Source organism: Pollicipes pollicipes, unplaced genomic scaffold, assembly GCF_011947565.3.
Source record: "Pollicipes pollicipes isolate AB1234 unplaced genomic scaffold, Ppol_2.1 Scaffold_6686;HRSCAF=7923_pilon_pilon_pilon, whole genome shotgun sequence".
In the NCBI taxonomy this organism is placed as follows: domain Eukaryota; kingdom Metazoa; phylum Arthropoda; class Thecostraca; order Pollicipedomorpha; family Pollicipedidae; genus Pollicipes; species Pollicipes pollicipes.
In genome coordinates this window covers 22,923,260-22,945,593 of record NW_023596921.1, presented here as the reverse complement: position 1 = coordinate 22,945,593, position 22,334 = coordinate 22,923,260, and positions in this window count along the sequence as shown.

Below are 22,334 nucleotides of genomic sequence, written 5' to 3'. Positions count from 1 at the left end.
GGCGGCCGGGCCCCTCCGCAGCGAGTCGACGGAGATGATGACGCGACGGGATCCTCCCGGCGGCGTCGCGCCGGGCGGGCTGTACCGGGAGGTCGGCGCCCGTCCGCCGCCGGTGCAGTCTGCCCCGCGGCCGCCGGCGCAGGCAGCTGCGCTGGCCCCACCGCCGCCTTGCCCCCAGCGCTCGGGCGGGGCGGCCGCGCCCCGGCCGGGGCTCGTCGGGTAGGCGCTGGGCCTGTCGAAGGCGTTGTCGCCCGGTTGCGCCCACCAGTGGTCGCCGCGGGAGTTGTCGTAAGACACTGGACCGCCGTCGCGCCGCGCCTGGCCGCCTCCCGGCGCTCGGCCGCCGCCTGGCGCTGTGTTCGGCCACGGGTCACTGTAGCCCGGCTGACGTCCGCCAGGCCGGCCCTGGCCCGCCGCCGGCCAGGGGTCGTCCCCCCAGGCGGCCGCGGTCGAGCAGACCACCGCCCAGATGAGCGGCGTCCGGGTCAGCATGATCACGCGTCGAGCCACACCTGCGCCGCACCGCCTTCGCCACCGAGTGATCGGGTTCTGTACGTCGTGGGCTGTTTTTAACGCGGCACAGCGTGCTGGAAACCCCGGCTTGCTGGGAATGGGCAGTGGCGTGCCGAGCGGTCGCTCCTGGGCGAGTACAGTTACTCAGTGGGTTGGACAACACATTGGCTGTAATTTGCGTCGACGAGATAGATCTCCGGACTCAGTAAGATATTATTTGCGCGTGGTTCGGCCGGAAAAGTGCATAGAGGTGACAGCGCGTAGTCATGCTAATTCCTAAGTCCCGCCGTCAACTCCAGACGTGCGAATTTTCACCCGGCCTTGGCCCCGGTGCAGGGGTCATCACGAACAGGATGTGCTAATTCAGGCTCTGAGGAACTGTGCTGGGTGGACGGGCATCACTCAGGCCTCCCGCAGTGCAAACAGGCTGCGTGGATGATGTCAGAATCCGCGTCTCTTGTACAGGCGTGGACACCCGCTGGCTTCCGGACTACCCTCAAAATTTGCATAGCATTTTTCGCCGATGACTGGCGCGTTTGATACTCGCGAGAACGTTGGAAGCTATTCTGCTGGCCGTCCCTGGCTCAGACTTTTCACTGGGCGCGAATACACTTCCCACAAGTCTGCGATGCCGCACCGCAACATCAAGGTACTGCTAGTAGCGCAGGTAGGGGAGGGGACAGGGGGCACGTGCCCCTCTAAGTTCCGAGGGGCCCGAAGAACCCCTTGGAGCCTACGATTAATTGCCTGCGAAACGTCAGCCAGAGGTCTCATTCACGGGCTCCGGCCCGTAAGGCAGGGCACCCAAATGCCAGCCAGAGGGTTTTGCGCGCTGATCACGGGCCCACTTAGTCGATCAGGGCCTATATTTCGGTCAGATGCCAACAGTAACACACAGTCGGCTCCGTGGCCGCATGGGCTTAAGGATACAAGGCCTATTTCCCAAGCAGGGACAAAGCCGGAGCCAGCGATTTACATTGCTCGGGCCCTGCTGCGCCTAACAAGGGCCCTGTGTTGTCAAGGGGCCCTGTGTTATCAAAGGCCCGATTAGAGGGTTTAAGGGCATAAAGGGCTAGCCGGAATCTTATTCAGGTGTCAGACCTGCAAAGCCGGACCCTCAAACAACGGCCAGAGGGCCGTTTGCACCGATCGGGGGCCCGCTGAGTCGATATGGGCTTCTATGTCGGTCAGGTACCACGGTATCACATAACCGTTTCCGTGTCGGTATGGGCCTGAAGACCCACTTCCCAATCAGCTATAAACCAGGGGCCAGTGATTACACTGGTCGGAGGCCTTGTATCCGTCAGGGGCCCACAGCGCCTAACAGAGGTTCCTGTGCTCGCAGGGACCCTGAGACGACCAAGGAAAGTGTTTGGGGAGGTCCGAAGAGGGACCCGGACGACCCATCGGAACCGACCATTAAAAGTCGGGTTGTAGGGCGTGAGGGCACGAAAGATTGGCTGTAGGTCACATGCAGAATCGTGGCCCGTAGGGTCGTGACCTAAAATATCAGTCAGCAGTCCTCTTGCAGCGTTTTTGGAACCCCTGAGACAATGCGGGTGTGTAAGTCGGCCAGAGAACACAAACGCCGAACAGTCGGCTCCATGTCCGTCTGGGCCCTCGAGACCCATTTCCCAAGCAGAAAAGAGACCGGGGCCCGCGATTTACAATGTTCAGGGTCCCTGACACAATGAGGAGCTCCTGTGTCGGTTAGGGGCCACAGGGCTAAACAGGGGTCCTGTGGCGGCAAGTGGCCCCGAGCCGGAGCAGTGTTTGAGGAGGCCCGAAGAGGGGCCGAAGGGTATCCCGAGACCAAAGATCAAGGGCCCAATGGGGCGGCTGAAGGATCCGAAGGGCTAGGTGTAGGTCACATTAAGAACCCCCACCATAGGTCTGTGATCTCAAATGTCAGTAAGATGATCTCTTGCACCGATGGGGGCCCTAAGACAGAGCGTTCCTCTATTTCGGCCAGACATCACGGACAAGGAACAATCGTCTCCGTGTTTGGCTGGCCTTTTGGGGCGCATTTCCCAAGCAAGGACAAGGGCAGGCCCGCGATTTATATCAGTCGGGCTCCTGTATCGTTCAGGAGCCCACAGTGCCTAAGCCCACAGGGCATTCTGTATTAACAAGGGGCCTTGAATCGGTCGGAGGAAGATTTGTTCAACATGGACGGGGACGAGAGCCCGAATGGCAGAGGGTCTCTTGCGTTGGTCGAGGCTCTCTGACAGTTGAGGGAAGCAAGAACTTATGATGAGTGCTCACATTGAGGTACTAGAAGAATCTTTTGCCAGTCAGGGCCACTGTACCGAACGGTGGGCCTTTCATCACTCGTCCAGCATGGGCCCGCTAAGCCCAACTGGAATTAATGCGCCAATTATCTGACCACTTGCCGTGAGCAAGACTATTGTTAGGTTCATGACTGTTCATGCGTCGGTCCGGGGTCAACTGCGCGGGTCAGAAGGTCCCCCGTGACAGGGAGTGGACCAGTGTGATATGATGCATCCCTCTAAGGGCCTTCGGATCGGCCAAGGGATGCCGCCCTGTGTCGCCAGAATGACGCCCGGAAAACACACCGCAGTGAGACAGAATGACCCTTCAGCTCTTGACCGGGAACAACAATGTGCCCCGTAGTGTTCTACTCAAGGGGACCCCTTTACCGGATTAAGGGTCTCATTAGTGTCAGGTGGTGTGCGTCGAAATGAATTCAAAGTGCACAAGGCCATCCCATGCTTTCCTGAGAACGTACATGAATTTTCAGAATCGAGTAGTGAAACAAATAACATCAAAATGTTAACGCCCGCGCACAGGGGCCGATAGTGTATTGGTTCAAGCGCCCTCTTCACCATTGCGCGTCTGGAAAACCACAGATGTGGGGTTTGATTCCCCGCGGTGCCCGCCCTTCTCGCAGGGTGAGAGTGTTGCGGCGTCACGTAGCCCCAGCAGCTGAGTGCGTCATAAATCCCCAATGACACGGCCGTACTCTTGGTGAGCAAGGACAGCGATGGCTTGGGTCGCAGTTTTCGTAGAAACGAACGGCGTTGGCCACTGCGAGCAACGCCAGTGAGCGGACGCAAAAATGGCCATAGTAAGATCATGTTCCTGCACGTCTTCCAAAATTTATTCAGCAACATGACAGAAAGGAATTTTACCTTTACTCTTCCGGTTCCACAACCAGACTCCAGCACCACTTTGCAGTGCTGTTAAGACCAATACGTCATTGTCATCAATCTAAAAACCGTACAGGTGAATGCGCGATTTGGCGTACAAAAGTGTTCAAAGATACTTCTTTCAGATGCATCGTCGTTGTCGTCCACCTGTTGGCCGCAGCCTAGTGGAAGCCGCCGGGACGACGCTGCGCGGCCTAAGGAAACTACAACGTCTGGCGTCGGGTTTTTAGGATATCTGAGCGCACGTGCTCAAAACTACGTCACATAGTTTGTACCACTAATCAGTGCTGACTGAATATTGACGGTATCCAGACAAACATGACCTGGCCATGTTAATACAAATTGTTGGCCCATTTTGACCTTCAATCTCCATTCGCGGAATCCGTGCTATTTCTGTACAACCCAGATCAAAATTCTGGCAAAGCTTCTGCATTTTGATAGTTAAATGAGTTCACTGGACCATTGTAAAATGAGGGGCGCCGGTGATTTATTCCATGTAGTCGTCTAACGAGTGATTTTATCAGTTTATGAATTATAAACTTAAGGCGTAATTGATCTCGCGGTAGCGCCTGGCCTATATTCCATCTATAGAAGGTTGAAAATGTGATATATATATATATATATATATATATATATATGTATATATATATAAACATATATTCAATAACGCATGGGTCACATCCGGTGATTACGTTCGAGGGGGGACTTTTATTATCGGGGTGTATTTTGTCAGCCCTGTGCCCCCCCCCCCTCCCCTTGCCAAGAGTCTGGCTGCGCCCCTGGATACTACAAATGGCCTAAAACCGATGCAAATTCAACTCGCTTTTGCAACAAATATGAGGGCATAGGTATGACAAGACCATCGCTTTTTGCACTATTTCTTATTTAAGAACGAGCCATTCATACATGGATAGATAGAGCCGTTCAGGCGGACTGATGTGTACCAGACCTGTCTTTGACTCGAGCTGAATCGTGACTCGACTCACGAGTCATTCGTTTTGGGGTGAGCCGCGGGCTCAATAGGTTTGTTAGGAAAAGTGTCGCCTTGTGTGATGAGCTGAATCACATTCTTCGTTAACTGCATGAGCTGAATCGTGAGCCGATCATTTCTAACATTGTCGTGACAGTGCACCATATGGCTCAACTTAAACGGGTACTATGAGGAAACACAACGCGCTCCAGACAAACTAGCAGAACATTTCAGTGGATGAAAGATAACAACATTCAACATCAGAGCAGGCTTGACCTAAACTGTCTTTGCAAAATAAGCTCTAAGTTTGTTATTACAATTTCTAAGCGGCAATTTGATTTGATTTGTTGTTGATCCAGATCTAAAGTTTGCCAAATCTCAGCCAGGGACCAGAGGATATTACATCACGCATGGTACAAACTCCTACTTACCTACATCCTATGCTAACATGAATTGCTTTAAGCATGTTTTTTCTGTGGCTATATGAAGTGAACAGCAACAATATATATATATATATATATATATATATATATATATTGATCCAGATCTAAAGTTTGCCAAATCTCAGCCAGGGACCAGAGGATATTACATCACGCATGGTACAAACTCCTACTTACCTACATCCTATGCTAACATGAATTGCTTTAAGCATGTTTTTTCTGTGGCTATATGAAGTGAACAGCAACAATATACATATATATATATATATATATATATATATATATATATATATATATATATATATATATACCACACACACACACACACACACATATATATATATATATATATATATATATATATATATATATATATATATATATATATATGTGTGTGTGTGTGTGTGTGTGTGTGTGTGTATGTGTGTCAGTCATCGCAACAAGTCAAACAGAATCGGATCTTTGGTTTTGCAAGTCGCCTGAGTTATGAGCCAACTGCTACGACGCAAGCGATGAGTGTGAACTGGGATGAGTTTTAAAACATAGAATCAGATCTGCTCTCAGCCATGAGCTTAATCCTTTCTCAACATCTGTAAGCCGGTCCTGAGCCGGCTAAAAAAGTCGAACACAAGTATGATGTGTACCACACATAAGTTATAGCTAAGTGGTCGGTTTTGTCTTCCGATCGATGCAAACGTTGAACTGATTCCACGCAGAAGGTGACATTTCATAAGGGTCGTAACACATGTTCCAAGCGTCTGCTGAGTTTATATCTAAGCTTTGCAGGAAGGCGTTCCGCGCAAATTTACGTGCATATCAACAGGAGCGTATCACCTTGCAAAAATTTGCCAGATGGCGTTTGCTTTTCGTAGCGCTGAGCGATAATCTAGCCTCATCGTTTTGAATTGGATGGTCAGGTCGGGCGAGTTCGAGCTGGGCAAACTGTGCGAAATGGAGAAACTGCTGGGGGATAGCGTTTGACGTGTTGAGATAATGCGACAACAAGGATCGCTTCCGTATGGCTTTGGTGCAGTTTCACGGGGGCTGTCCAAATTTGCTGTTCTTGTTGCGCCGTGCTAGTTGGCGAATGACGATGGAGGCCGTTTTACTGAGATACAGATCATTTTCTGACAATGGATGGAGGCCTCATTATGTTCTCAGTGGCTTGACTCCCTGTCCTGTTTCGGCATGTCACATTTCACAGCCACTGAGAGCAGGTGCAGACGCGTGTACAGGATGAAAAGAGGTCTTTTTTGTTCAGCTTTTGCCACTCTGACATGTGACGACAGTTTCTTGCATATTTAGTTGCTGAGATAAGATGAGAAGACAATATACACAACTTTTACCACGTGACGTAAGTCTACCGGTAAAAAGTCACATGTCCTACCTTCATTGACACTTCCACTGTAATTTTACGAGGGCCACCAAATGCCCATTTTGCGTTAGAAAAATCAAATCATGTGGGAAGGCAAAAATGTGTGGAACCGCATGAAGCTCAGCTATTCTTCCCAGAACTCGAAGTCACCAGGTTCATTGCTTTCATGTTAACCCTATAAGGGGAATATTTCCCGTGGAGGTGGATATAGCGGCTATTTCCAAACCTATGAGATGGAAGAAGATGGAGACCAGCATTAAACAAGCGCTATGCGCTAGATTCGCCCGTGCATTCGACAGATGCATGCATTGAACGGCGTGCTTTAATCCACAAGCGCCTGTTGTGAATGGGGGGGAGGGGGAGGGGGGTTGATAGGATATGGAGAGCACACGTTGTTGATGCAAACACCAGTGTGTAGTACACCTCGATTGCCCTCTCTGTGTACATCCAAAAACTGCTCATATTTGTTCTTCGCGAGTCTGCCAGCGGACCAGTTTGTGCTTCCTTTGCCAACCGCTAGATGGTGCTGCCCGTCTCCATCAGCACCCGCCCTCACCAGTGCTGGCTGTGCCGCCGCCCTGCATGGCCACGCGCCGCGGGTGACGAGTTCACGGCTCCTCGGTCCTGACCCCTGGCGGACAGCGCCAGCGCCCTCTGCCCGTCTCCCAAGGTCCCCTCGCACCCGCCCTCAGCCGTCGGTCACGTCCAAGCGTCAGGCAGCGGGCCTACACGGCGCGCCCCGCGGTGAGGGCCGGCCAACATGAGGCGCGGCTTGAGCGCAGTCACGCTCGGTGGAGGCGAGGCGCGCCGGTTGTGGTCGGTCGGATGGCACGTTGGACAGGTCGCATGCCGGATCGTGGGGGAGTTAGCTTGGCAAAGAAGAATCGTTGCATAAGAGACGCTCTGAGAAGGAGTCTGGTCCGCTTGAGCATGAGAGAAAGGCGGATGCTCTTGAAGGGAGTGTGCCTCATCTGTGTGGGATTTTGGACTGAAATAGCCATCTTGATGACCATCCGGTGCAGTTTACAGCCCAGCCCTTCTTAAGACCCAAAACGGCTGAAGCTCTAGTTTCCGAACTGCGCGCCCGAGAGATGTACAGACTATTTCGTACATTCTATTTCAAAGTTATCCAGGCATTCATGGTGACATAATAACGTCATACACATCCTGCCACGATAATGAATATGCGACGATCAAGGCCTAGGAAAGCATAATTGTCGAGTCGTTTATATCTGGCGTTTCTGACCACAATTTCCAAATATGTCAACCATCAATTGGCTCTCAGCTAATTATGCGCGTCATGATGAACACTGGTCAACATTGTTCGAGTCCAAGTGATGTAAAAAGAAAATATCGGTTCGGTGGTCAGCAGCCTTTTCTCAAGCCCATCTATGGAGCGTACGTGTTTTACGTGAAAGCTTGACATGCGATCTTTGATATTTTCGTCGGGCTATTGCCGAAATTGCCGAAATGATTTTCTAAAACATTAAGTGGGTCGGAATCAGATCTCAGACAAAAGGGCAAATATTGAAATCATAGATGGTTTGACTCATATAGACATACAAATAACAACACAAGTTCTTGTTGTAACAACCTGTTTGAGCCGTAAATTAAACCCTCAACACAACACTGGCCTTACTCAATGTTGTTTTGCTGCTGGGAGTACTGCATCCGTGGAAAAACAGCAGAGCACAAAGATAATTCCGAGTAATCTGAACATTTCACACATTTTCCTTTTCGGGCTGACATCCACTGCACGTAAGCTTCGTAATTCAGCATTGTAGCAAATACGAACGATCCAGGCACTCTTCAGACCGCGAGGCACCCGATCATCCTTCTAGTGGCGCTGATCGCGCCCACAGGCGCCCAATCGCCAAGGTCGCCAACATCCCTCCACTCGCCGTCCGGTGCGCCACCGTCGGGCGGTGAGCGCAGTGCACACAGTCACGCTCTGGCCACCCCCGCAACCCCCCCCCCCCCCCGGCACTACGCGCGCATCGCGCCTGTAGAAAAGCCTCCCCTGATTGGGCCACACCCATGCTCCGTCTGGCTCGAGGCACGTGCCCGGATCGCCTCGATGCGGGTGCCAACAGATACAAACGGTCACGGCGTTCTGGCCTTTGGAATATGGGATGAGGCATATCGCACATTGACTTGTGTGTGCATGTCGCATAAGCTGAATATCTGGTAAATCGTTTGGAAGAGATTCAGAAGCTAACTCAGATATCTTGGGTTGGGATTGAAATCATTCCAAATTGCGCTGCGCAGCTCGGCGACTCAGGCGAAATAAAAAACAAAACAAAAAAGCCGTGTAATAGAGCTCGAATGGAGCGGGCTTAAGCGAGATAAAAAAAGAACTTCGGCTGGATTCGGTGGACAGCTGATAAGTCGAAATTCATGACCTGTTAATCAGTTGTCTTCATTTCCCACGTCAACGTGACCACGTGGTCAGCCTAAGCCCCGAGGATCCGTCTCTCAACGAATCGCCGATTTTGCGAATGGCCTCGCATTAAGATCATCGTCCGTCAGATGACATCACGGGCCTGCTGGGACGGCCGGAGGTGTGCAGCTGGCGGTTGCGCGAATGGAGAGAGTGCAAAACGCCTTGCAGAATCCATCGGCAGGTGCCCTCTTTCGTGGTTCCAAGAACGTCTGATTTATTGGTGGTTTGCTGGATATCTGTGCGGGCCATGAGGAGAGCCTGGTTTGTTTTTCTCCTCCGTATTCCTCTCTTCTGTGCCTTTTTACTCTTTTATTTACCGACATGGATTTCATCCTCCAGTTCCATGTGCAAGGAGATCTTCAGCACAAAATTCCTGGTCACTTAACCGCACACTAGCACTTATTCACATTATTTGGTCGTTTTTATATCTCCCTTTTACGGTGTATGACAGGACAGCGGATCATTTGGTGTGACCCGCGATGCGTGTCGTCGGGTAAAATGGAGCGATTATTTGGTGTGACCTGCGATGCGTGACGGCGGGTAAAATGGGAGGGGACTATTGTTGCGTTGACTTGTCTGACGTCATTGGGGTTGAAAAGCCTCCCATGTTGCGTGATATTTGCCATTAAGGTTTCAATGGTATCGCCTTAAAGGACTAAACTTGATCACGGATATCTAAGTTTTCTCATGCTTGATCTGACCGAGAAAACGTTAATTTTAATTCAAATTAAAACAAAAAATAAAAAATTAGGATCATGTGGTGCGTGTTTGTGTGTTTGGCTAGGTGTTTTGTTTGTGTGTATCGTATACTTATTCTTCTTAAAACTGGACTGCTTCCGTAATTGGGCTTTTGCCTGTGGAATGCTTATGTTCTAAATAAACACATAAACAAAACAGCCAGCAGCATAGTAATGCAGTTCAGACCGATAGCGGTGTGAAAAATAGTTCAAAACGTTTTGGAAAGTATTTCCTGCGAAATCTAACCGCAAACTAACATTTTTTAGCAAAACGTCGACGGGATGACTTCGAGAGAGAGGTCATAAATCACATGTCGTCAAGGTCAGAATCCTCAGATTTTCAAAACATATGTAGAAATGAGGTGAAGGCAGCGAGCCAAAATCAACCTTGGCTTGGACGACTTCTAAGACCTCCCTCTTAGCACAAGAATTAAGCAAAACGCACCATATGAGTTCTGTGCGAACACCATATGAGTTCTGTCATCAAAAAGCTATCAAAGCATAGCCGTTTATTTGGGCTTCCTCGTCTTAATGTACCACGTACGGTGTAACACTAAAGGCTCCACGAAACACATGCCACTAAACCGGAAGATAACGATCACCCGTGACCTAGTGCAACCTAATGTTGCCTGCCGATCGATGGCCTGATGTCGCCTGACGACCGATGACCTGATGCCACCTGACGACCGATGACCTGATGTCACCTGACGACCGATGACCTGATGTCACCTGACGACCGATGACCTGATATCACCTGACGACCGATGACCTGATGTCACCTGACGACCGATGACCTGATGTCACCTGAAGACCGATGACCTGATGTCACCTGAAGACCGATGACCTGATGTCACCTGATGATCGATGACCTGATGTTTCCTGACGACCGATGACCTGATGTCACCTAACGACCGATGGCCTGATGCTGCCTGACGACCGATGACCTGATGTCACCTAACGACTGATGGCCTGATGCCGCCTGACGACCGATGACCTGATGTCACCTGAAGACCGATGACCTGATGTCACCTGAAGACCGATGACCTGATGTCACCTGATGATCCATGACCTGATGTCACCTGACGACCGATGACCTGATGTCACCTGACGACCGATGACCTGATGTCACCTGACGACCGATGGCCTGATGTCACCTGACGACCGATGACCTGATGTCACCTGAAGACCGATGACCTGATGTCACCTGATGATCGATAACCTGATGTCACCTGACGACCGATGACTTGATGTCACCTGACGACCGATGGCCTGATGCTGCCTGACGACCGATGACCTGATGTCACCTGATGATCGATAACCTGATGTCACCTGACGACCGATGACTTGATGTCACCTGACGACCGATGGCCTGATGCTGCCTGACGACCGATGACCTGATGTCACCTAACGACCGATGACTTGATGTCACCTGACGACCGATGGCCTGATGTCACCTGATGATCGATGACCTGATGTCACCTGACGACCGATGACTTGATGTCACCTGACGACCGATGGCCTGATGTCACCTGACGACCGATGACCTGATGTTTCCTGACGACCGATGACCTGATGTCACCTAACGACCGATGGCCTGATGCTGCCTGACGACCGATGACCTGATGTCACCTAACGACTGATGGCCTGATGCCGCCTGACGACCGATGACCTGCTGTCACCTGACGACCGATGACCTGATGTCACCTGACGACCGATGACCTGATGTCACCTGACGACCCATGACCTGATCATAATGTTAGAAGGCTACTTTCTGCGGATATCAGGCATCACGAACATGACACGAGAACGTTCTGATTCACATTTTCACGACACGCAATTCACCCCACTGCGCTAAGGCTGGTCCGAAGCACTAGCGGCTAAGCCGAAAGGTTGCGATGACCCGTTCACCGAGTACGGCGATGGAAAGAAACTTGCTGGTGGGTATCAGTATCTATCGCAACGAACACATAACTATTCTTAAATATGTGTTGCCTTAGCTTTTCTCGAGCCAAATCTCAAGACATCGCCTGTGTGTTCAGTCCCGGACGAAGAATACGCATATTCAACAGTTCTGAGATCTAAAGATCTGCGTTGTTTGAACCTTTTGCTAAAATTTCCACCTAGAAACTGAACGTTGTTACTTTTTGCGCCTTTACCGCGTGCCGCCGCGCCGTGTGCTGGGCCCTAGCGTTGTGTTCACTCTCGATAAACGCGCATCTTCAAGGTGTTCAATACGCCGGTTCCGAATGGTCCGTTTCGTTTCTCCTATGTACAATAGCCCTGGGTAAGAGGCTACAAATTATTTATAATGCTAAGCTGTTCCGTGTGCACATTACTTTCAGCCCATCAGTACATGTGCGGTAAAACTGCGCATGTGCTAATCGAATGAGGGGGGGGGGGGCAATTGACATGACAATTGATATCGATAACAACGTCTGACTTAACGATGATGACATGACATTTACACGTCAAATCAAGTCGTAAGGGACAATTATATAACTCATGGACTCCTGATGTCATCCTGAGAGCTGGTCATGGTACAACAATCCACGAAGCGATGTTGAGTGACTATCGAATAAATTATGTCAGGTTGGCGACAGTGGATATCGACAGGTGTGAACTGCAGTATGTCATGCCGGGTGAAAGGTGAAAGAGCTATCTTTGTATTTGGCCGCCCAACTGAATAAATAACTGAACAAGCAGCAGAAATGGCAAGAGCTGCTTCATAAATGGTTCACAACGCTGTAAGGCACGTGCAATTCAGCATCTGGGCCGATGGGATGAACTCACCGTTAGGTTTCTTTTCAAAACTCGGTCATCACCACCCCAATGTGTCTTTCATTCTGGAACACACCACACAAAATATGCCAGTTCCGTTCCACGACACTGTTTAGGGTTCAATAAGATGAAAACTACACTACGAAACTGTACCTACCTGCACCTGGGACCGACCCCACCATATTCCTTTACATGTCGGTACATCCCATGGCTGCTATGAAAACGGTCTTGATATCCCAGACAGGGAGATACGGTTCGTGTATCTTCTGATTATCGGTCGTGTGAACGTAGTTCAGCTAAATTCTTCTCTCTCGCCTGAGCGCTGATAGCCCAGGCGCTGAGGAATATCTGCCGATTGCGCTGCACGCTTTCGAATTAGCACTAGATCAGTTTCGTGGAGAAGTGGTGACAAGGTAGCGAACACACCGTGCATGTGAGTGAGACTTTCATGTATTGATGATGAGTTGTGCAGACAGAAAATACCGCATTACGATCGGGTGGACTGTACGGTCCAAGGTCATCGTGAAAGTGATTCCAGTTTAACACGCGCTCGAGTGGGAGTCCATTTCACCCCTCCTCCCGCAAAAGAGTTTTCCGTAATGGTTTCCGAACGGCGCGGCGTAGCCGCGCCAAATTTTGCACAGCTGTGGACAATCGAATACAGGATCGTTTGGTATCAAAAACTTAAATGTACCTTGTAAGGCCGCTGAACCATCGCAAATCAAAGTCAGGCCACGGATTTAGCGAAGACAAAGCCTAGGGATCATTTAATCTTATGCAACAACATAATGTTAGACAAGGCCATACATCTCTAAGATACTTTCCCAGGCAGCACAGAAATGGCATGAACAAATTCCTTGACCCAGGGTCAGGTACGAAGGTCAGACCACGGTCAAAACCAACCTGTTTTATTACTTTATAACTTACTGCACAGGGTATTTTCTAGTTCTCATTCCGAGTTTATTGCTGACAGGAACCACATCATGTATCCTCCATGGTCTTTTTGAAGGTCATAATAGGTCACTGACATAAAATGACCCAGGTCAACATTTTTTTTTTAGGAACACACTGTCTGGCGTAACGTTTGTCGCTCATTCAAGTGCAAAGCTCAAAGCAGCCTTGTACGATTTAGTCACCATGGCCTTCGAAAGGTTAAGGACACCGAACTTAAGTAAGTGTGTAAACTTTTTCTTGGAACAAATATCTAGATTTTGGGGCACTTTGGAGACCAACCTTGACTTTGACCTTGTTTGACCTTCTTTGACCTGGAGGTCATGACCTATAAACCTCAAAATTTGACTTAAGTGAGTACACGTACGAGCCAATCCACACCGTGAATTTGGTGTCTCTAGCTGTTTAGTTTCTGAAATATTGGGGGGGAGGGGAGCGCAAATTGATCCCTACCGATGGTACTTAGGAGAAGTATCATTCATCGGATGTTAAGATGCGTGCGCTAGAATGGTTCACCAATGTGACCATATTTTAAGAGTAGTGTGTGCACAAATTCAGATAGTTTTCTGATTACATGTGTGCTTTTAAGTGCCATTCCTTAGAATCTGCTCTCTAATAACAACGAGCGCAGTTACGGTCATGAATGGCTCCTAGATTGTGCGGAGTCACTTGGTATTGTAAGTGCCACTTGGTATTGTAAAAGGTCCATTTTTGTCGGCGTATTAGCTCCTACCTCCTAATTCCTCAAAGCCAGGAGTTTGGGCTCTTTCTTCCGCATGCGACGTATAGGCTTTCCAATGGTGACTTCCGGTTTTCGTCTGCGGAGCACCCACGCTTTGCTTCCCCGGCTTTTGTCACAGCTGGAACGCAATAGCTAGAAATTCAGCAGACAGGCCACTATCATACACACTAAGCTTACCAAGCAGTGATGTCGTTGGTAGGCCGCACGTGCAGCCCGTGACTCCCAGTGCGTGCATCGCCGGACAAGCTCAGCTGGCTTCAAGCGAACATCGGTTAAACATTCACCATTACCGGCGACCCCTTGTCTCCCAATGCAGCGAGCGGCTCGGCCTGACGATTGCTATTGAATAATGCAATAGGTGATACCGTGTTTTCGCCGAACCGGACTGGGCTCAGAGGAGTGTAAGTCACCCGAGACACGTGCTGCGTGCACACCACCCCGCTGGCCGTCAAGGTAGGCACGCGAGTGACAGTGGAAAGGATAATGCAAATTTTGCGCAGCTTTCGTTGCCGTTGACGGCAGGGCGGGGCCGCCAAAGACCTGTTATCACGAACCCCCGGTCAAGGATAGCCAGTGCTGCATTTTTCTTCATAATGCAGATTTCGCTGAGCACCTGTTAATCACTCGGCGACAGTCTATCATGACAACTAGTCTGTCTTAGGTGTGAGCGACCATCATCTGGTCTCCGCCGCCAATGTGCCCAGAACTGCGCTTTCAAAACATGGTTTTCAAAACTAAATCATGAATAATTTATGACCATGCGTATATTTCATTGTCATCTGAATATTAAGCCACTGGTTACCATCCTATCGAATTGGATGTTATAGTTCTGAGTTGTATAAGCGCCGAAAAACAGAAAACATTGATTTGCGGAGCAGTGTGCAGTGCAGTCCAGGCCGTCTAGACAAAAGCATCTGCAAAAATGAGAAAACCCGTCTTGTCTCTAGCGCATGTATTTAAAATGGCATAGGACGCGTCTGTCCAGGCCCCATGGCCTGTACCTTTCTCGGGAAACGTCGAGGGAATTTTGCCACTTAAACCGCAATGGAAGCAACAGCACAGGTTCCCACGTCCGGCTAAGGGGAAGGGGAGTTTACCTCCCCTTTAAGTTTCAAGCACAGCTAAAAAAACAAGCGCTTGCAGCGACACCAAATTTCCAGTACCCAAACTTTACAATACATATCGGAACAGAATGATCAAAAAGCGTCCCAGTATTTGCATTGTTCTGCACTCATTAACGTAGAAAAGCTGCACTTTGGAGTCACGTCTTTAACATCGTCTATCACAAATATAGCTGGACTGCCTCAATATGCTCAATATGCAATATGTGTGTGTGTGGGGGGGGGGGGGGGGGGGGGCGCGCGCGCGCGCGTGGAAGCCGCCGGTGTCAACATTCACGCATTTTGTGTCACGCCATATCGTAATATGCGCCAATAAAATCAAATACTTACGTTACATGCCTTGAACAGATTAATGGATAGCCGTGCGCAAACTCATCCAGGAGATAATGAGACAGTGAGCGACTACAATTGTGCATGGTCTTAATATTTCCGGGTTTGAAACAAGTCGGATCACAATTGTCCTTTGTCGTCCTTAACCTTATCAAGCCGGGTCACGGTCAAGTGCTTCCGTCGTAACGTTTCAAGCATTCAACCCCTGTAGAAAGGGCTAATAACCAATGTCACGGAACACTTGAGATCTTATGGCGCCGCACAAGTACGTGCTGTGAATTCATTTGGCAGATTTAGTGCTGCAACCTTACCATCTTCCCAAAAGCTCACAGTCGATAACGATACGAGCAGCGCGAGCAAGACGGGAAAACCTTGAGCGCCCGGGGACCTCGGGAAAGCCCGACGGCGTGGGCTGGAGGCGCCGGGCGCGGGAGGGGAGGGGGGCGGTGCCGGCACGTCAAGAGGGGCGGCGGCGGCGCGGCAACGGCAGTCGCCTCTCGCCAGCGCCGCCATGAGGACCGCTCCCGCGCTGTGTGTGCTGCTGTGTGCTGCGCTGGCCGGCGGCGCACCCAACCTGTTGCCGGGAGACCCGCGGCTGTCCGACCCCAGCCACCATCACCACGACCACCACGACCACGGTCACGGAGATCACGCCGCGCATGATCACGCTGATCACCACGGACACCATGGTGCAGGACACGACGCTGCTGCCGCCCAGGGCGTGCCAGACCTTAAGATAGCTAACGGCGTAGGGTCTGGCAATCCGCCCCTCAGCGCCACCCAGGGCGTGCCGGACCTGCAATTCACGTCTGACGGCGGTGCGTACGGCGTGGGCACACCGGTGGTGGCGCCGCCTGCGCGGCAGTCGTCTCCGGTGAGCGTCGGGCCACCGACGCGGGTCTTCAGCGGCCGGCCCTCCGGCGGCCGGCCCGCCAACCCCTTCCTCACGGGCGCCATCAACCCTCCGTCGTCGAGCTTGTTCCAGGTGCCGGTGAAGCCGGTGCTGCCGGTGGCGCAGCGGCCCACGCCGGAGCCCATCCTCGAGGTGAATACCAACCCGCTGGGTGGCCCGGCTGGGCCCAAGGGCCCGGTTCGCGCCAGCTGCCCGGGGCCGGCCAGCGCGCTGCCCTGCGTGCGCGAAGCTGAGTGCGACCCCTACACAGGCTTCCTCAAGAGTGACGGCTATAAGCTGCCGTACCCCATCACCAAGGACACGCCGACGGTGGCTATCGGCCAGTGCAAGCTGCCGGCCGGCCGCATCGGCGTCTGCTGCAAGCGCCTCCCGAAGCCGAAGCCCACCGTGCCGACCACGTCGCTGCCGCTGGGTGTTGACTACGGCCAGGGCCTGGCCGACATCAAGCCCAAGCCCACGCCAAGCAAGCCCAACCCCTTCCTGCCCAATTACAACCCGAGCAGCTAAGCCGGCTAGGGGTCGGTCGGCACAGTCGTTTCCGGGTTGGCAGCTGGCGGATGTCGAGGTCACGACTGGAGCGGATCGGCGCGTTGGCACGTTTCATCGTGAGCTTAGCGTCGAAAAGTTTTGAAGCTCTCGTCACATGGGCCGAGTCGTTATCAAACTCGTAGTTTGCCGCACGGAAATCAGGTTTCTGTTGTTCTTTCTGTGATGCTGGGTGTGTTTATGGGGAACTGACTTTGTCAAGTTCAAAAACGTGTCTTGTGGAATGTAGGTTCTTTGTCCTCAAGAGATCGCAAAGCCGTCTATAGCCACGACCAGTTGTGCCTTTGTTAACAGGAAAACGCCGGTGGGCGAGATTACGAATGAAACAGTACAGGGCGATGCTAAGATATGTGGCGTCGTCAATAAATCATACATCGTTGAATGCTCGAGTTTTGAATTATTATTAACATATCGCACTGAAGATTTTCCTGACATGAAAACACTCGGCTGTTCAGTGCGGGTAAGCTGATAAAGCATGGCAATTTACACGTTCAACACATACACACACACATACACACACAACACATACACACACACAGTTTTCTCAATACAAAGACAGAAACATGCATTTGCCGGAATATTCTTGACTGTGGAGCTCTCCATCGCATGTGGTTCATCTAAAGAGTTCGCCGGCCGATAGTATATCTTGAAGGACAATTTACAACGTTTGTGGCCGGAGCCTGAATCCTCAAAATATAGCAGCAACTGTTGAAATCGGACCGTTGATCTTGAATGAGTCAATGGAAATTAAAAATGAAAAAACCTGGTCTTTACTTCTACTTGCTTACAAGTCCTGTACCCCTAATGTCATCACGCGCTAGTCTTTGGTAGAAAAAACATTCACGCATAAAGTTTCCTTTACCCAATCCATCCACGCCCGCGGGGCTATGCCTATAGTCATCCGCTACCTATTTACAATCAGTTTTAACAGCCTGTTCGCCACCAATTCACATCTTCTATCACTTAATTTATAAATGATGGCAAAGTGTCAACAAAAAATTTCACTCAACGCTATCTTTTTGAGCTGAAAATTGCAGAAGTATTGTGAATGAAATTGCTGATGGTAAATGAAGCGCTCACAATAATACTGCGTGGTATTTCTAAGTATGTACTCAATATCTGCTAGACCGAACATCTGATAGGCGCCTGATCCATACCCCCATCCATACCCATCGTTTCGCCGACATCTTCACTTAACCAAAGTCGCTTCCAAATCACACAAGTTGTTAAGCGCACTTTGAAACATCATGCATATAGAAAAGACATATGGACATAGAAAAGTAACAGCCCCATTCATCATAGAAAAACCAGAAGAATGGAGAGACAGGCGCGTTGATATCTCTGCAACAAGCCTTTATCGAAACTAACGTCAGTAGTGAATTTGAAATTGACTGCCAGTGTTACTCGATTTTTAGTTTTTTTTTTTAAAGCGGCGAGCCACAGTTTTTACAGACCACCAACATTCAGCGGATTAAGCAAGGAAAAATTGCTAACCATTATTACAGTGCAGTGCATATCTGACTAAGAATTAGCACATGCGAAAAATACGTGTACATTCAAACGAATTCAAGTAAGCAGGCGTCACGCTTCATTCAAACATGCAAGCAATTTCAGTGAAACGGGCATCACGCATCACGCATCACGCATCAATTATACATGCAGAATATTTCAATTTAACAGGCATTGCGCACCACGCGTCAGACATCACTCATACGTCAATGATTTTTAGCTAGCACACATCACACATCAAGGCACTTATCATATTCGCATAATTGATTATGATGAACCCTGTACGCTAAGGTCTGGTGGCCGATTTCTTACAAGAACATATTTTATGTCGGATGTCAGGAAAAGTTATTCACGCAAGTCTAGGTTTCAAGGGGTTTACACGAGAAAAAAAACATGGTTTACGAAATTAAGTGTAACCTGTGTGAAAAACATGGCAGGGATACAGTCTGTGTGGAGGAGAACATACACCCTATCCGTTTGAGACGTAATGAACACCTGTGAGACGCTAAAACGAAACAGGAAATAACCATTTCGGTGATAGTCTTTAGGTAAAAAATGCTCAGGATGAAATCCAGAGAGGTATGGACCTTATGAGGTATGCCCCTCTAAGGCAAAAAGTCATTTACGGAGCACAGGACCATAGAGACAGGAACTTGAGTAGATGCATTTTATACAAAGTCGGAGACCAAACCTTAACATACAGAGCTCATCGTGGCCATTTATGCAAATTTGATTCAAGTGCTTCATCCGCTTTGATGTGTGATGCGTGCTACCTTAAGATCGTTTACATGTATGAATGATGCCTGACGCGTGATGCACGATGCTTGGCACGTATAATTGATGCGTGATGCCTGTTTACTTAAAGTCGCTTGCATGCTTGAAATGGAACGTAACGCGTGGTACCTGTTTATTTGAATTCGTTTGCGTGCACACGTATTTTTCGTGTCTTTTTCAATTGTTAGTAAGGTGTGCACTTTATAGCTGTAATGGCTAGCAATTGCTCTCTCTTTGATCCCCTGAATGTTGATGACCTGTAAAAACTGTGGTTTGCTGTTTCAAAAAGGGAACTGAAAAATGGAATAGCATCGGCAGGGAATGTTGAATTAACTACTGATATTCATTTCGATGAAAACATGTTGCCGAAATATCAAGGCGTGTATCTCTCCATTCTGCTGTTTATTTGTTCTACGAAGAATAAGGCTATTACTACCGCCTTGTCTAAATTCGCTTCGGATTCCATAGGGACAATAATACAAAAAACCCAACCTGTGAAGTCCTGCTCTGGAAAGTTCCTTATCCGAAATCGTTGCGACGCACCCAGGAAAGAACAGGACGCGACGTTGCGACCGTCCTGGATTCCTTCTGACTTCCAGTGTCCAGACTTGTGCTCAGTTCCGCATGGCTCATTTTTGAGTTCTCTGATTTCGGCGATGTGGCTGGATTTCGGAATAGATTTCGATGCAATCAATTGTTTCTGTGAGAACAGTTTCAGGCATTAAGCGATTTATATGGGTTGCGACACCCAAACAGCACAAGGAGATTTTGAGCAAGTTATCCAGTGCCCCATTTGTGGCAAATATAAGACAGCCGTCAAAGGAATATATTCGTAGTCACGTGCGCTTCTATTTCTGTGGCCCGATGATTCCACCTCATAAGGCTAGGTAAAACCGTACAGGGAAATAATCCCGTGAATAATTAGCAAAATAGTAATTATTAAAATGATACCAGAAATACTTGTAAATCATTCCATTGACACAAGTTGCCGGAGGATTTGGTTCCACCATTACCCGCCGATAGTCCGAGTACTGACTCGACTACGAACCTGCCCGTGATCAAGCGCAAGCCTGTCAGAGGCATTCTCGTACGCGGAGGTGACGTTACACGTGAAGCGCACTAAACGGAGCATCAGCCAAGCGCCCTGGACTGAACTAGAACGTGTGTTTTGCTCGATAGTGGTGTGCGACGGCATCCTCGCCCGCAGAGTCGGAGAGGTTCTGTGCCGACATGTTGCAAGCAGCGCCGAAAGCTAAAGCCTCCCAGATTCCGGTTCAACCCGTCCGCCGCGCCAGCCGGAAGCACTCGAACCCACGACACCCCTCACGTCATCGACCGCTCAACTATTCAGGGAACATCCGGCACGTGGCGGTGACGTAATATCCCGAGGATTTGGCTTCAAGGCGGAGGGATGGAAAACATCACACCGCTGCACGAAGTGTGGCCCGTCTCCGCGTGAGCCTCTTCCAACGCCGCTGAAATGCGCTCGCCGGCCGTGGGCTCATCAGAAGATCAATGAATCCCTGTTTGGCAGCTGTTTGAGATACTAGTTGAGTGACTCGGGATTTATTTTGCCATATTCGCCGCGTTGGCGCAATCCGCATTTCAACTCCAGCCGACAGGTTAAAAGCAAGATCTCGTTTGACTGCGGTACACCGAAGTCATCAGTAAGTGATGACGTGATGACTGATGACGCCACGCTGCTTGGAAGGGGCTGGCGGGAAAATCCGATGCTTGCTGTTTCTGAGAACGTGTTCAGATTTAAAACACTTTAATATGACGTAGCTCTATGTTGACGGCTGAGAGGTATAATCTGTGTAAATCCTGCTGGTCTGAATGGAACAATCGCAACCAGATTGTTGACGATCGTTGTAAAGGAACATCTTGCAGCTTATTGCTCTATCCAATTTTGTCTTCGAAATACGAAAAGCACGCTATTGTTACCAGGCAAACTTCATTAGCTTACGTATACAAACGCATGCAAAAACACGCAACGCTCGCCAACATATCAAAAACATTGCAAAACAGCGGCGATGCTTACAGAAAACATTGCAAAACAGCCGCGATGCTTGCAGAAAACACTGCAAAACAGCCGCGATGCTTACAGAAAACGCAGCGTCATCTGTTTCCAGCGTGGGAAGTGATATGTCGCGGGAATCGGAAGCGGATTACAACCATTATGGTTTTCGGTAGCTTTATGTAGTGTTTTTTTAGAACCCCATCATGCAATCTGTGGCATCACTGGTATTCAATGCTTCAGTAAAAAGGGCTTATATACTGATGAGGCCATTAGTTATGGTTCCACAAAAGCCGAAGCAGAGCGGAAACAAATGATGTCCTTCACCGTAGGTTATATTTTGGTCTATATTTTTCAATTCTCAGAAGACATTTTGTGTACAACGTGTTTTTCAGAAGGCTGAATCGAAGTGGTGACTAACCGTGCCCTTATAATGTGGATGTAATTACATACTGACCTAGTTGTAGAGGCGTACTGAAGGCACGAAGATGACGAAGAAAGTGTGCGGCAGGGAGACAGGCTCGCGACTTTTTGACAATAGGCCATCTTTAGGTGGAGAAGAAGTGGATAGCGTCAGGGGGATGGAGGGTGCCACCGCCACCACACAGCAACACGGCAAGACCCGTGTTGCTGCTGACGATGGTGTCCATGCTCCCGCTTCCTCGCCTCCCACTCCAACCCAAGATGACTTACTACCGAGAATCCCTGGCCTCTTTTCCTGCCGATGTTTCCGCATGATTGCAATTTTGGCACATATCTACAACCAGGTCAGTCCGTGAACCAACCACCGACATAACGGCAACCAGCTCCATTCAGCTCTGGCGCATGTGTAGGAAACAATTTGCGTTGATCACTTACGTTTCACTCAAAATGGTACCGACGAGCCAGGGCTTACGCAGAAATTCGCAAGGGAACATGACTGCAGAGGCACAACTTATTCGAAATGCTAACTTTGAAAAGCCTGTGATGCGTAGAGCAAAAGTTATTAACATATCTCTCCACCTC